This window comes from Rhinoderma darwinii, chromosome 3 (assembly GCF_050947455.1).
Source record: "Rhinoderma darwinii isolate aRhiDar2 chromosome 3, aRhiDar2.hap1, whole genome shotgun sequence".
Taxonomy (NCBI): domain Eukaryota; kingdom Metazoa; phylum Chordata; class Amphibia; order Anura; family Rhinodermatidae; genus Rhinoderma; species Rhinoderma darwinii.
In genome coordinates this window covers 389,395,932-389,413,039 of record NC_134689.1, presented here as the reverse complement: position 1 = coordinate 389,413,039, position 17,108 = coordinate 389,395,932, and the positions used below count along the sequence as shown (strand labels likewise).

The 17,108-nt window shown below is 40.2% G+C and overlaps 1 non-coding gene across 1 annotated transcript; it reads right to left on the bottom strand.

Annotated features, from left to right (window-relative positions):
• Positions 1–16,634: 16,634 nt before the first annotated feature.
• On the bottom strand, positions 16,635–16,707 carry TRNAH-AUG (transfer RNA histidin (anticodon AUG)). The gene has a single exon. It is a non-coding gene; the product is annotated as a tRNA-His (tRNA).
• Positions 16,708–17,108: the final 401 nt, after the last annotated feature.

The following is a 17,108-nucleotide window of genomic DNA, read 5'->3' as shown; positions in this document are numbered from 1 at the left end:
AGGGGAAATATTTTCATGGAATCCGGAAATCATGTGAGGCAAATCAAATGGAAACCAGCTAATAACGAAATATTTTCATGTGATTGAGAACTCTTGTGAAGTTTTTACTTTTTTCCACAACACATTTTCGGAACAGGCTAAATCACATATTTCCAGATTTTTGCCATCTAGAACAAAGAGAACAAGCCATAGATAAAATGTGTTGTGTATTTCCTGAAAATCCATGAATATTCTTAAACCTTGGGTAAATATCATTAAAAATAAGTAGGCAAACGGTTACTGCCGTGACCTGGATTCGGACCGGGGTTGCTGCGGCCACAACGCAGAGTACTAACCACTATACGATCACGGCAACATGTACGAGCCAGGTAGGAGTCAAACCTACAATTTTCTTATTCGTAGTCAGACGTGTTGTCCATTGCGCCACTGGCCCAGATGCAATGAGTATTGTTGCTTATGAATCACATTTCTGGATCACCTCAAAACTTACACAAGGATCCGATTGCCATAAGTACCTTTCATGTATTGCAAAGCAAGTCGGAACCAGATAGAGGGGAAATATTTTCATGGAATCTGGAAATCATGTGAGGCAAATCAAATGGAAACCAGCTAATAACGAAATATTTTCATGTGATTGAGAACTCTTGTGAAGTTTTTACTTTTTTCCACAACACATTTTCGGAACAGGCTAAATCACATATTTCCAGATTTTTGCCATCTAGAACAAAGAGAACAAGCCGTAGATAAAATGTGTTGTGTATTTCCTGAAAATCCATGAATATTCTTAAACCTTGGGTAAATATCATTAAAAATAAGTAAGCAAAGGGTTACTGCCGTGACCCGGACCGGGGTTGCTGCGGCCACAACACAGAGTACTAACCACTATACGATCACGGCAACATGTACGAGCCAGGTAGGAGTCAAACCTACAATTTTCTGATTCGTAGTCAGACGTGTTGTCCATTGCGCCACTGGCCCAGATGCAATGAGTATTGTTGCTTATGCATCACATTTCTGGATCACCTCAAAACTTACACAAGGATCCGATTGCCATAAGTACCTTTCATGTATTGCAAAGCAAGTCGGAACCAGATAGAGGGGAAATATTTTCATGGAATCTGGAAATCATGTGAGGCAAATCAAATGGAAACCAGCTAATAACGAAATATTTTCATGTGATTGAGAACTCTTGTGAAGTTTTTACTTTTTTCCACAACACATTTTCGGAACAGGCTAAATCACATATATTCCAGATTTTTGCCATCTAGAACAAAGAGAACAAGCCGTAGATAAAATGTGTTGTGTATTTCCTGAAAATCCATGAATATTCTTAAACCTTGGGTAAATATCATTAAAAATAAGTAAGCAAAGGGTTACTTCCGTGACCCGGACCGGGGTTGCTGCGGCCACAACGCAGAGTACTAACTACTATACGATCACGGCAACATGTACGAGCCAGGTAGGAGTCAAACTTACAATTTTCTGATTCGTAGTCAGACGTGTTGTCCATTGCGCCACTTGCCCAGATGCAATGGATATTGTTGCTTATGCATCACATTTCTCGATCACCTCAAAACTTACACAAGGATCCGATTGCCATAAGTACCTTTCAAGTATTGCAAAGCAAGTCGGAACCAGATAGAGGGGAAATATTTTCATGGAATCTGGAAATCATGTGAGGCAAATCAAATGGAAACCAGCTAATAACGAAATATTTTCATGTGATTGAGAACTCTTGTGAAGTTTTTACTTTTTTCCACAACACATTTTTGGAACAGGCTAAATCACATATTTCCAGATTTTTGCCATCTAGAACAAAGAGAACAAGCCGTAGATAAAATGTGTTGTGTATTTCTTGAAAATCCATGAATATTCTTAAACCTTGGGTAAATGTCATTAAAAATAAGTTAGCAAAGGGTTACTGACGTGACCCAGATTCGGACCAGGGTTGCTGCAGCCACAATGTGGAATACTAACCACTATACGATCACGGCAACATGTACGAGCCGAACCTACAATCTAACCTACAATCTTCTGATTCGTAGTCAGACGCGTTGTCCATTGCGCCACTGGCCCAGATGCAACGAGTATTGTTGCTTATGCATCACATTTCTGGATCACCTCAAAACTTACACAAGGATCCGATTGCCATAAGTTCCTTTCATGTATTGCAAAGCAAGTCGGAACCAGATAGAGGGGAAATATTTTCATGGAATCTGGAAATCATGTGAGGCAAAATCCAGATTTTGCCATCTAGAACAAACAGAACAATCCGTAGATAAAATGTGTTGTGTATTTCCTGAAAATCCATGAATATTCTTAAACCTTGGGTAAATATCATTAAAAATAAGTAAGCAAAGGGTTACTGCCGTGACCCGGACTCGGACCGGGGTTGCTGCGGCCACAACGCAGAGTACTAACCACTATACGATCACGGCAACATGTACGAGACAGGTTGGAGTCAAACCTACAATCTTCTGATCCGTAGTCAGACGCGTTGTCCATTGCGCCACTGGCCCAGATGCAACGAGTATTGTTGCTTATGCATCACATTTCTGGATCACCTCAAAACTTACACTAGGATCCGATTGCCATAAGTTCCTTTCATGTATTGGAAAGCAAGTCGGAACCAGATAGAGGGGAAATATTTTCATGGAATCTGGAAATCATGTGAGGCAAATCAAATGGAAACCAGATTCGGACCGTGATTGAGAACTCTTGTGAAGTTTTTACTTTTTTCCACAACACATTTTCGGAACAGGCTAAATCACATATTTCCAGATTTTTGCCATCTAGAACAAAGAGAACAAGCCGTAGATAAAATGTGTTGTGTATTTCCTGAAAATCCATGAATATTCTTAAACCTTGGGTAAATATCATTAAAAATAATGCGTGACCCGGACCAGGGTTGCTGCGGCCACAACGCAGAGTACGAGCCAGGTAGGAGTCGAACCTACAATCTGCTGATTCGTAGTCAGACGCGTTGTCCATTGCGCCACTGGCCCAGAAGCAACGAGTATTGTTGCTTATGCATCACATTTCTGGATCACCTCAAAACTTACACAAGGATCCGATTGCCATAAGTTCCTTTCATGTATTGCAATGCAAGTCGGAACCAGATAGAGGGGAAATATTTTCATGGAATCCGGAAATCATGTGAGGCAAATCAAATGGAAACCAGCTAATAACGAAATATTTTCATGTGATTGAGAACTCTTGTGAAGTTTTTACTTTTTTCCACAACACATTTTCGGAACAGGCTAAATCACATATTTCTAGATTTTTGCCATCTAGAACAAAGAGAACAAGCCGTAGATAAAATGTGTTGTGTATTTCCTGAAAATCCATGAATATTCTTAAACCTTGGGTAAATATCATTAAAAATAAGTAAGCAAATGGTTACTGCCGTGACCTGGATTGCTGCGGCCACAACGCAGAGTACTAACCACTATACGATCACGGCAACATGTACGAGCCAGGTAGGAGTCAAACCTACAATCTTCTGATTCGTAGTCAGACGCGTTGTCCATTGCGCCACTGGCCCGGATGCAATGAGTATTGTTGCTTATGCATCACATTTCTGGATAACCTCAAAACTTACACAAGCATCCGATTGCCATAAGTTCCTTTCATGTATTGCAAAGCAAGTCGGAACCAGATAGAGGGGACATATTTTCATGGAATCCGGAAATCATGTGAGGCAAATCAAATGGAAACCAGCTAATAACGAAATATTTTCATGTGATTGAGAACTCTTGTGAAGTTTTTACTTTTTTCCACAACACATTTTCGGAACAGGCTAAATCACATATTTCCAGATTTTTGACATCTAGAACAAAGAGAACAAGCCATAGATAAAATGTGTTGTGTATTTCCTGAAAATCCATGAATATTCTTAAACCTTGGGTAAATATCATTAAAAATAAGTAAGCAAACGGTTACTGCCGTGACCTGGATTTGGACCGGGGTTGCTGCGGCCACAACGCAGAGTACTAACCACTATACGATCACGGCAACATGTACAAGCCAGGTAGGAGTCAAACCTACAATTTTCTGATTCGTAGTCAGACGTGTTGTCCATTGCGCCACTGGCCCAGATGCAATGAGTATTGTTGCTTATGCATCACATTTCTGGATCACCTCAAAACTTACACAAGGATCCGATTGCCATAAGTACCTTTCATGTATTGCAAAGCAAGTCGGAACCAGATAGAGGGGAAATATTTTCATGGAATCCGGAAATCATGTGAGGCAAATCAAATGGAAACCAGCTAATAACGAAATATTTTCATGTGATTGAGAACTCTTGTGAAGTTTTTACTTTTTTCCACAACACATTTTCGGAACAGGCTAAATCACATATTTCCAGATTTTTGCCATCTAGAACAAAGAGAACAAGCCGTAGATAAAATGTGTTGTGTATTTCCTGAAAATCCATGAATATTCTTAAACCTTGGGTAAATATCATTAAAAATAAGTAAGCAAAGGGTTACTGCCGTGACCCGGACCGGGGTTGCTGCGGCCACAACGCAGAGTACTAACCACTATACGATCACGGCAACATGTACGAGCCAGGTAGGAGTCAAACCTACAATTTTCGGATTCGTAGTCAGACGTGTTGTCCATTGCGCCACTGGCCCAGATGCAATGAGTATTGTTGCTTATGCATCACATTTCTGGATCACCTCAAAACTTACACAAGGATCCGATTGCCATAAGTACCTTTCAAGTATTGCAAAGCAAGTCGGAACCAGATAGAGGGGAAATATTTTCATGGAATCTGGAAATCATGTGAGGCAAATCAAATGGAAACCAGCTAATAACGAAATATTTTCATGTGATTGAGAACTCTTGTGAAGTTTTTACTTTTTTCCACAACACATTTTCGGAACAGGCTAAATCACATATTTCCAGATTTTTGCCATCTAGAACAAAGAGAACAAGCCGTAGATAAAATGTGTTGTGTATTTCCTGAAAATCCATGAATATTCTTAAACCTTGGGTAAATATCATTAAAAATAAGTAAGCAAAGGGTTACTGCCGTGACCCGGATTCGGATCGGGGTTGCTGCAGCCACAACGCAGAGTACTAACCACTATACGATCACGGCAACATGTACGAGCCAGGTAGGAGTCGAACCTACAATCTGCTGATTCGTAGTCAGACGCGTTGTCCATTGCGCCACTGGCCCAGAAGCAACGAGTATTGTTGCTTATGCATCACATTTCTGGATCACCTCAAAACTTACACAAGGATCCGATTGCCATAAGTTCCTTTCATGTATTGCAATGCAAGTCGGAACCAGATAGAGGGGAAATATTTTCATGGAATCCGGAAATCATGTGAGGCAAATCAAATGGAAACCAGCTAATAACGAAATATTTTCATGTGATTGAGAACTCTTGTGAAGTTTTTACTTTTTTCCACAACACATTTTCGGAACAGGCTAAATCACATATTTCTAGATTTTTGCCATCTAGAACAAAGAGAACAAGCCGTAGATAAAATGTGTTGTGTATTTCCTGAAAATCCATGAATATTCTTAAACCTTGGGTAAATATCATTAAAAATAAGTAAGCAAATGGTTACTGCCGTGACCTGGATTGCTGCGGCCACAACGCAGAGTACTAACCACTATACGATCACGGCAACATGTACGAGCCAGGTAGGAGTCAAACCTACAATCTTCTGATTCGTAGTCAGACGCGTTGTCCATTGCGCCACTGGCCCGGATGCAATGAGTATTGTTGCTTATGCATCACATTTCTGGATAACCTCAAAACTTACACAAGCATCCGATTGCCATAAGTTCCTTTCATGTATTGCAAAGCAAGTCGGAACCAGATAGAGGGGACATATTTTCATGGAATCCGGAAATCATGTGAGGCAAATCAAATGGAAACCAGCTAATAACGAAATATTTTCATGTGATTGAGAACTCTTGTGAAGTTTTTACTTTTTTCCACAACACATTTTCGGAACAGGCTAAATCACATATTTCCAGATTTTTGCCATCTAGAACAAAGAGAACAAGCCATAGATAAAATGTGTTGTGTATTTCCTGAAAATCCATGAATATTCTTAAACCTTGGGTAAATATCATTAAAAATAAGTAAGCAAACGGTTACTGCCGTGACCTGGATTTGGACCGGGGTTGCTGCGGCCACAACGCAGAGTACTAACCACTATACGATCACGGCAACATGTACAAGCCAGGTAGGAGTCAAACCTACAATTTTCTGATTCGTAGTCAGACGTGTTGTCCATTGCGCCACTGGCCCAGATGCAATGAGTATTGTTGCTTATGCATCACATTTCTGGATCACCTCAAAACTTACACAAGGATCCGATTGCCATAAGTACCTTTCATGTATTGCAAAGCAAGTCGGAACCAGATAGAGGGGAAATATTTTCATGGAATCCGGAAATCATGTGAGGCAAATCAAATGGAAACCAGCTAATAACGAAATATTTTCATGTGATTGAGAACTCTTGTGAAGTTTTTACTTTTTTCCACAACACATTTTCGGAACAGGCTAAATCACATATTTCCAGATTTTTGCCATCTAGAACAAAGAGAACAAGCCGTAGATAAAATGTGTTGTGTATTTCCTGAAAATCCATGAATATTCTTAAACCTTGGGTAAATATCATTAAAAATAAGTAAGCAAAGGGTTACTGCCGTGACCCGGACCGGGGTTGCTGCGGCCACAACGCAGAGTACTAACCACTATACGATCACGGCAACATGTACGAGCCAGGTAGGAGTCAAACCTACAATTTTCTGATTCGTAGTCAGACGTGTTGTCCATTGCGCCACTGGCCCAGATGCAATGAGTATTGTTGCTTATGCATCACATTTCTGGATCACCTCAAAACTTACACAAGGATCCGATTGCCATAAGTACCTTTCAAGTATTGCAAAGCAAGTCGGAACCAGATAGAGGGGAAATATTTTCATGGAATCTGGAAATCATGTGAGGCAAATCAAATGGAAACCAGCTAATAACGAAATATTTTCATGTGATTGAGAACTCTTGTGAAGTTTTTACTTTTTTCCACAACACATTTTTGGAACAGGCTAAATCACATATTTCCAGATTTTTGCCATCTAGAACAAAGAGAACAAGCCGTAGATAAAATGTGTTGTGTATTTCTTGAAAATCCATGAATATTCTTAAACCTTGGGTAAATGTCATTAAAAATAAGTTAGCAAAGGGTTACTGCCATGACCCAGATTCGGACCAGGGTTGCTGCAGCCACAATGTGGAATACTAACCACTATACGATCACGGCAACATGTACGAGCCGAACCTACAATCTAACCTACAATCTTCTGATTCGTAGTCAGACGCGTTGTCCATTGCGCCACTGGCCCAGATGCAACGAGTATTGTTGCTTATGCATCACATTTCTGGATCACCTCAAAACTTACACAAGGATCCGATTGCCATAAGTTCCTTTCATGTATTGCAAAGCAAGTCGGAACCAGATAGAGGGGAAATATTTTCATGGAATCTGGAAATCATGTGAGGCAAATCAAACGGAAACCAGTTAATAACGAAATATTTTCATGTGATTGAGAACACTTGTGAAGTTTTTACTTTTTTCCACAACACATTTTCGGAACAGGCTAAATCACATATTTCCAGATTTTTGCCATCTAGAACAAAGAGAACAAGCCATAGATAAAATGTGTTGTGTATTTCCTGAAAATCCATGAATATTCTTAAACCTTGGGTAAATATCATTAAAAATAAGTAAGCAAACGGTTACTGCCGTGACCTGGATTCGGACCGGGGTTGCTGCGGCCACAACGCAGAGTACTAACCACTATACGATCACGGCAACATGTACGAGCCAGGTAGGAGTCAAACCTACAATTTTCTGATTCGTAGTCAGACGTGTTGTCCATTGCGCCACTGGCCCAGATGCAATGAGTATTGTTGCTTATGCATCACATTTCTGGATCACCTCAAAACTTACACAAGGATCCGATTGCCATAAGTACCTTTCATGTATTGCAAAGCAAGTCGGAACCAGATAGAGGGGAAATATTTTCATGGAATCTGGATATCATGTGAGGCAAATCAAATGGAAACCAGCTAATAACGAAATATTTTCATGTGATTGAGAACTCTTGTGAAGTTTTTACTTTTTTCCACAACACATTTTCGGAACAGGCTAAATCACATATATTCCAGATTTTTGCCATCTAGAACAAAGAGAACAAGCCGTAGATAAAATGTGTTGTGTATTTCCTGAAAATCCATGAATATTCTTAAACCTTGGGTAAATATCATTAAAAATAAGTAAGCAAAGGGTTACTTCCGTGACCCGGACCGGGGTTGCTGCGGCCACAACGCAGAGTACTAACTACTATACGATCACGGCAACATGTACGAGCCAGGTAGGAGTCAAACTTACAATTTTCTGATTCGTAGTCAGACGTGTTGTCCATTGCGCCACTTGCCCAGATGCAATGGATATTGTTGCTTATGCATCACATTTCTCGATCACCTCAAAACTTACACAAGGATCCGATTGCCATAAGTACCTTTCAAGTATTGCAAAGCAAGTCGGAACCAGATAGAGGGGAAATATTTTCATGGAATCTGGAAATCATGTGAGGCAAATCAAATGGAAACCAGCTAATAACGAAATATTTTCATGTGATTGAGAACTCTTGTGAAGTTTTTACTTTTTTCCACAACACATTTTTGGAACAGGCTAAATCACATATTTCCAGATTTTTGCCATCTAGAACAAAGAGAACAAGCCGTAGATAAAATGTGTTGTGTATTTCTTGAAAATCCATGAATATTCTTAAACCTTGGGTAAATGTCATTAAAAATAAGTTAGCAAACGGTTACTGCCGTGACCCAGATTCGGACCAGGGTTGCTGCAGCCACAACGTGGAATACTAACCACTATACGATCACGGCAACATGTACGAGCCGAACCTACAATCTTCTGATTCGTAGTCAGACGCGTTGTCCATTGCGCCACTGGCCCAGATGCAACGAGTATTGTTGCTTATGCATCACATTTCTGGATCACCTCAAAACTTACACAAGGATCCGATTGCCATAAGTTCCTTTCATGTATTGCAAAGCAAGTCGGAACCAGATAGAGGGGAAATATTTTCATGGAATCTGGAAATCATGTGAGGCAAATCAAATGGAAACCAGCTAATAACGAAATATTTTCATGTGATTGAGAACTCTTGTGAAGTTTTTACTTTTTTCCACAACACATTTTCGGAACAGGCTAAATCACATATTTCCAGATTTTTGCCATCTAGAACAAAGAGAACAAGCCATAGATAAAATGTGTTGTGTATTTCCTGAAAATCCATGAATATTCTTAAACCTTGGGTAAATATCATTAAAAATAAGTAAGCAAACGGTTACTGCCGTGACCTGGATTCGGACCGGGGTTGCTGCGGCCACAACGCAGAGTACTAACCACTATACGATCACGGCAACATGTACGAGCCAGGTAGGAGTCAAACCCACAATCTTCTGATTCGTAGTCAGACGCGTTGTCCATTGCGCCACTGGCCCAGATGCAATGAGTATTGTTGCTTATGCATCACATTTCTGGATAACCTCAAAACTTACACAAGGATCCGATTGCCATAAGTTCCTTTCATGTATTGCAAAGCAAGTCGGAACCAGATAGAGGGGAAATATTTTCATGGAATCTGGAAATCATGTGAGGCAAATCAAATGGAAACCAGCTAATAACGAAATATTTTCATGTGATTGAGAACTCTTGTGAAGTTTTTACTTTTTTCCACAACACATTTTCGGAACAGGCTAAATCACATATTTCCAGATTTTTGCCATCTAGAACAAACAGAACAAGCCGTAGATAAAATGTGTTGTGTATTTCCTGAAAATCCATGAATATTCTTAAACCTTGGGTAAATATCATTAAAAATAAGTAAGCAAAGGGTTACTGCCGTGACCCGGATTCGGACCGGGGTTGCTGCGGCCACAACGCAGAGTACTAACCACTATACAATCACGGCAACATGTACGAGCCAGGTAGGAGTCGAACCTACAATCTTCTGATTCATAGTCAGACGCATTGTCCATTGCGCCACTAGCCTAGATGCAACGAGGATTGTTGCTTATGCATCACATTTCTGGATCACCTCAAAACTTACACAAGGATCCGATTGCCATAAGTTCCTTTCATGTATTGCAAAGCAAGTCGGAACCAGATAGAGGGGAAATATTTTCATGGAATCTGGAAATCATGTGAGGCAAATCAAATGGAAACCAGCTAATAACGAAATATTTTCATGTGATTGAGAACTCTTGTGAAGTTTTTACTTTTTTCCACAACACATTTTCGGAACAGGCTAAATCACATATTTCCAGATTTTTTCCATCTAGAACAAACAGAACAAGCCGTAGATAAAATGTGTTGTGTATTTCCTGAAAATCCATGAATATTCTTAAACCTTGGGTAAATATCATTAAAAATAAGTAAGCAAAGGGTTACTGCCGTGACCCGGACTCGGACCGGGGTTGCTGCGGCCACAACGCAGAGTACTAACCACTATACGATCACGGCAACATGTACGAGCCAGGTTGGAGTCAAACCTACAATCTTCTGATTCGTAGTCAGACGCGTTGTCCATTGCGCCACTGGCCCAGATGCAACGAGTATTGTTGCTTATGCATCACATTTCTGGATCACCTCAAAACTTACACAAGGATCCGATTGCCATAAGTTCCTTTCATGTATTGCAAAGCAAGTCGGAACCAGATAGAGGGGAAATATTTTCATGGAATCCGGAAATCATGTGAGGCAAATCAAATGGAAACCAGCTAATAACGAAATATTTTCATGTGATTGAGAACTCTTGTGAAGTTTTTAGTTTTTTCCACAACACATTTTCGGAACAGGCTAAATCACATATTTCCAGATTTTTGCCATCTAGAACAAACAGAACAAGCCGTAGATAAAATGTGTTGTGTATTTCCTGAAAATCCATGAATATTCTTAAACCTTGGGTAAATATCATTAAAAATAAGTAAGCAAAGGGTTACTGCCGTGACCCGGACTCGGACCGGGGTTGCTGCGGCCACAACGCAGAGTACTAACCACTATACGATCACGGCAACATGTACGAGCCAGGTTGGAGTCAAACCTACAATCTTCTGATTCGTAGTCAGACGCGTTGTCCATTGCGCCACTGGCCCAGATGCAACGAGTATTGTTGCTTATGCATCACATTTCTGGATCACCTCAAAACTTACACAAGGATCCGATTGCCATAAGTTCCTTTCATGTATTGCAAAGCAAGTCGGAACCAGATAGAGGGGAAATATTTTCATGGAATCCGGAAATCATGTGAGGCAAATCAAATGGAAACCAGCTAATAACGAAATATTTTCATGTGATTGAGAACTCTTGTGAAGTTTTTACTTTTTTCCACAACACATTTTCGGAACAGGCTAAATCACGTATTTCCAGATTTTTGCCATCTAGAACAAAGAGAACAAGCCGTAGATAAAATGTGTTGTGTATTTCCTGAAAATCCATGAATATTCTTAAACCTTGGGTAAATATCATTAAAAATAAGTAAGCAAAGGGTTACTGCCGTGACCTGGATTCGGACCGGGGTTGCTGCGGCCACAACGCAGAGTACTAACCACTATACGATCACGGCAACATGTACGAGCCAGGTAGGAGTCAAACCTACAATCTTCTGATTCGTAGTCAGACGTGTTGTCCATTGCACCACTGGCCCAGATGCAACGAGGATTGTTGCTTATGCATCACATTTCTGGATCACCTCAAAACTTACACAAGGATCCGATTGCCATAAGTTCCTTTCATGTATTGCAAAGCAAGTCGGAACCAGATAGAGGGGAAATATTTTCATGGAATCCGGAAATCATGTGAGGCAAATCAAATGGAAACCAGCTAATAACGAAATATTTTCATGTGATTGAGAACTCTTGTGAAGTTTTTACTTTTTTCCACAACACATTTTCGGAACAGGCTAAATCACATATTTCCAGATTTTTGCCATCTAGAACAAAGAGAACAAGCCGTAGATAAAATGTGTTGTGTATTTCCTGAAAATCCATGAATATTCTTAAACCTTGGGTAAATATCATTAAAAATAAGTAAGCAAAGGGTTACTGCCGTGACCCGGGTTGCTGCAGCCACAACGTGGAGTACTAACCACTATACGATCACGGCAACATGTACGAGCCAGGTAGAAGTCGAACCTACAATCTTCTGATTCGTAGTCAGACGCATTGTCCATTGCGCCACTGGCCCAGATGCAACGAGTATTGTTGCTTATGCATCACATTTCTGGATCACCTCAAAACTTACACAAGGATCCGATTGCCATAAGTTCCGTTCATGTATTGCAAAGCAAGTCGGAACCAGATAGAGGGGAAATATTTTCATGGAATCTGGAAATCATGTGAGGCAAATCAAATGGAAACCAGATTCGGACCGTGATTGAGAACTCTTGTGAAGTTTTTACTTTTTTCCACAACACATTTTCGGAACAGGCTAAATCACATATTTCCAGATTTTTGCCATCTAGAACAAAGAGAACAAGCCGTAGATAAAATGTGTTGTGTATTTCCTGAAAATCCATGAATATTTTTAAACCTTGGGTAAATATAATTAAAAATAAGTAAGCAAAGGGTTACTGCCGTGACTCGGATTCTGACCGGGGTTGCGGCGGCCACAACGCAGAGTACTAACCACTATACGATCACAGCAACATGTACAAGCCAGGTAGGAGTCGAACCTACAATCTTCTGATCCATAGTCAGACACGTTGTCCATTGCGCCATTAGCCCAGATGCAACGAGTATTGTTGCTTATGCATCACATTTCTGGATCACCTCAAAACTTACACAAGGATCCAATTGCCATAAGTTCCTTTCATGTATTGCAAAGCAAGTCGGAACCACATAGAGGGGAAATATTTTCATGGAATCTGGAAATCATGTGAGGCAAATCAAATGGAAACCAGCTAATAACGAAATATTTTCATGTGATTGAGAACTCTTGTGAAGTTTTTACTTTTTTCCACAACACATTTTCGGAACAGGCTAAATCACATATTTCCAGATTTTTGCCATCTAGAACAAACAGAACAAGCCGTAGATAAAATGTGTTGTGTATTTCCTGAAAATCCATGAATATTCTTAAACCTTGGGTAAATATCATTAAAAATAAGTAAGCAAAGGGTTACTGCCGTGACCCGGACTCGGACCGGGGTTGCTGCGGCCACAACGCAGAGTACTAACCACTATACGATCACGGCAACATGTATGAGCCAGGTTGGAGTCAAACCTACAATCTTCTGATTCGTAGTCAGACGCGTTGTCCATTGCGCCACTGGCCCAGATGCAACGAGTATTGTTGCTTATGCATCACATTTCTGGATCACCTCAAAACTTACACAAGGATCCGATTGCCATAAGTTCCTTTCATGTATTGCAAAGCAAGTCGGAACCAGATAGAGGGGAAATATTTTCATGGAATCCGGAAATCATGTGAGGCAAATCAAATGGAAACCAGCTAATAACGAAATATTTTCATGTGATTGAGAACTCTTGTGAAGTTTTTAGTTTTTTCCACAACACATTTTCGGAACAGGCTAAATCACATATTTCCAGATTTTTGCCATCTAGAACAAAGAGAACAAGCCGTAGATAAAATGTGTTGTGTATTTCCTGAAAATCCATGAATATTCTTAAACCTTGGGTAAATATCATTAAAAATAAGTAAGCAAAGGGTGACTGCCGTGACCCGGATTCGGACCGGGGTTGCGGCGGCCACAACGCAGAGTACTAACCACTATACGATCACAGCAACATGTACGAGCCAGGTAGGAGTCGAACCTACAATCTTCTGATCCGTAGTCAGACGCGTTGTCCATTGCGCCACTGGCCCAGATGCAACGAGTATTGTTGCTTATGCATCACATTTCTGGATCACCTCAAAACTTACACAAGGAACTTACACAAGGATCCGATTGCCATAAGTTCCTTTCATGTATTGCAAAGCAAGTCGGAACCAGATAGAGGGGAAATATTTTCATGGAATCTGGAAATCATGTGAGGCAAATCAAATGGAAACCAGCTAATAACGAAATATTTTCATGTGATTGAGAACTCTTGTGAAGTTTTTACTTTTTTCCACAACACATTTTCGGAACAGGCTAAATCACATATTTCCAGATTTTTTCCATCTAGAACAAACAGAACAAGCCGTAGATAAAATGTGTTGTGTATTTCCTGAAAATCCATGAATATTCTTAAACCTTGGGTAAATATCATTAAAAATAAGTAAGCAAAGGGTTACTGCCGTGACCCGGGTTGCTGCAGCCACAACGTGGAGTACTAACCACTATACGATCACGGCAACATGTACGAGCCAGGTAGAAGTCGAACCTACAATCTTCTGATTCGTAGTCAGACGCATTGTCCATTGCGCCACTGGCCCAGATGCAACGAGTATTGTTGCTTATGCATCACATTTCTGGATCACCTCAAAACTTACACAAGGATCCGATTGCCATAAGTTCCGTTCATGTATTGCAAAGCAAGTCGGAACCAGATAGAGGGGAAATATTTTCATGGAATCTGGAAATCATGTGAGGCAAATCAAATGGAAACCAGCTAATAACTAAATATTTTCATGTGATTGAGAACTCTTGTGAAGTTTTTACTTTTTTCCACAACACATTTTCGGAACAGGCTAAATCACATATTTCCAGATTTTTGCCATCTAGAACAAAGAGAACAAGCCGTAGATAAAATGTGTTGTGTATTTCCTGAAAATCCATGAATATTCTTAAACCTTGGGTAAATATCATTAAAAATAAGTAAGCAAAGGGTGACTGCCGTGACCCGGATTCGGACCGGGGTTGCGGCGGCCACAACGCAGAGTACTAACCACTATACGATCACAGCAACATGTACGAGCCAGGTAGGAGTCGAACCTACAATCTTCTGATCCGTAGTCAGACGCGTTGTCCATTGCACCACTAGCCCAGATGCAACGAGTATTGTTACTTATGCATCACATTTCTGGATCACCTCAAAACTTACACAAGGAACTTACACAAGGATCCGATTGCCATAAGTTCCTTTCATGTATTGCAAAGCAAGTCGGAACCAGATAGAGGGGAAATATTTTCATGGAATCTGGAAATCATGTGAGGCAAATCAAATGGAAACCAGCTAATAACGAAATATTTTCATGTGATTGAGAACTCTTGTGAAGTTTTTACTTTTTTCCACAACACATTTTCGGAACAGGCTAAATCACATATTTCCAGATTTTTTCCATCTAGAACAAACAGAACAAGCCGTAGATAAAATGTGTTGTGTATTTCCTGAAAATCCATGAATATTCTTAAACCTTGGGTAAATATCATTAAAAATAAGTAAGCAAAGGGGTACTGCCGTGACCCGGACTCGGACCGGGGTTGCTGCGGCCACAACGCAGAGTACTAACCACTATACGATCACGGCAACATGTACGAGCCAGGTTGGAGTCAAACCTACAATCTTCTGATTCGTAGTCAGACGCGTTGTCCATTGCGCCACTGGCCCAGATGCAACGAGTATTGTTGCTTATGCATCACATTTCTGGATCACCTCAAAACTTACACAAGGATCCGATTGCCATAAGTTCCTTTCATGTATTGCAAAGCAAGTCGGAACCAGATAGAGGGGAAATATTTTCATGGAATCTGGAAATCATGTGAGGCAAATCAAATGGAAACCAGCTAATAACGAAATATTTTCATGTGATTGAGAACTCTTGTGAAGTTTTTACTTTTTTCCACAACACATTTTCGGAACAGGCTAAATCACATATTTCCAGATTTTTGCCATCTAGAACAAAGAGAACAAGCCGTAGATAAAATGTGTTGTGTATTTCCTGAAAATCCATGAATATTCTTAAACCTTGGGTAAATATCATTAAAAATAAGTAAGCAAAGGGTTACTGCCGTGACCCGGGTTGCTGCAGCCACAACGTGGAGTACTAACCACTATACGATCACGGCAACATGTACGAGCCAGGTAGAAGTCGAACCTACAATCTTCTGATTCGTAGTCAGACGCATTGTCCATTGCGCCACTGGCCCAGATGCAACGAGTATTGTTGCTTATGCATCACATTTCTGGATCACCTCAAAACTTACACAAGGATCCGATTGCCATAAGTTCCGTTCATGTATTGCAAAGCAAGTCGGAACCAGATAGAGGGGAAATATTTTCATGGAATCTGGAAATCATGTGAGGCAAATCAAATGGAAACCAGCTAATAACTAAATATTTTCATGTGATTGAGAACTCTTGTGAAGTTTTTACTTTTTTCCACAACACATTTTCGGAACAGGCTAAATCACATATTTCCAGATTTTTGCCATCTAGAACAAAGAGAACAAGCCGTAGATAAAATGTGTTGTGTATTTCCTGAAAATCCATGAATATTCCTAAACCTTGGGTAAATATCATTAAAAATAAGTAAGCAAAGGGTTACTGCCGTGACCCGGATTCGGACCGGGGTTGCGGCGGCCACAACGCAGAGTACTAACCACTATACGATCACAGCAACATGTACGAGCCAGGTAGGAGTCGAACCTACAGTCTTCTGATCCATAGTCAGACGCGTTGTCCATTGCGCCACTAGCCCAGATGCAACGAGTATTGTTGCTTATGCATCACATTTCTGGATCACCTCAAAACTTACACAAGGATCCAATTGCCATAAGTTCCTTTCATGTATTGCAAAGCAAGTCGGAACCACATAGAGGGGAAATATTTTCATGGAATCTGGAAATCATGTGAGGCAAATCAAATGGAAACCAGCTAATAACGAAATATTTTCATGTGATTGAGAACTCTTGTGAAGTTTTTACTTTTTTCCACAACACATTTTCGGAACAGGCTAAATCACATATTTCCAGATTTTTGCCATCTAGAACAAAGAGAACAAGCCGTAGATAAAATGTGTTGTGTATTTCCTGAAAATCCATGAATATTCTTAAACCTTGGGTAAATATCATTAAAAATAAGTAAGCAAAGGGTGACTGC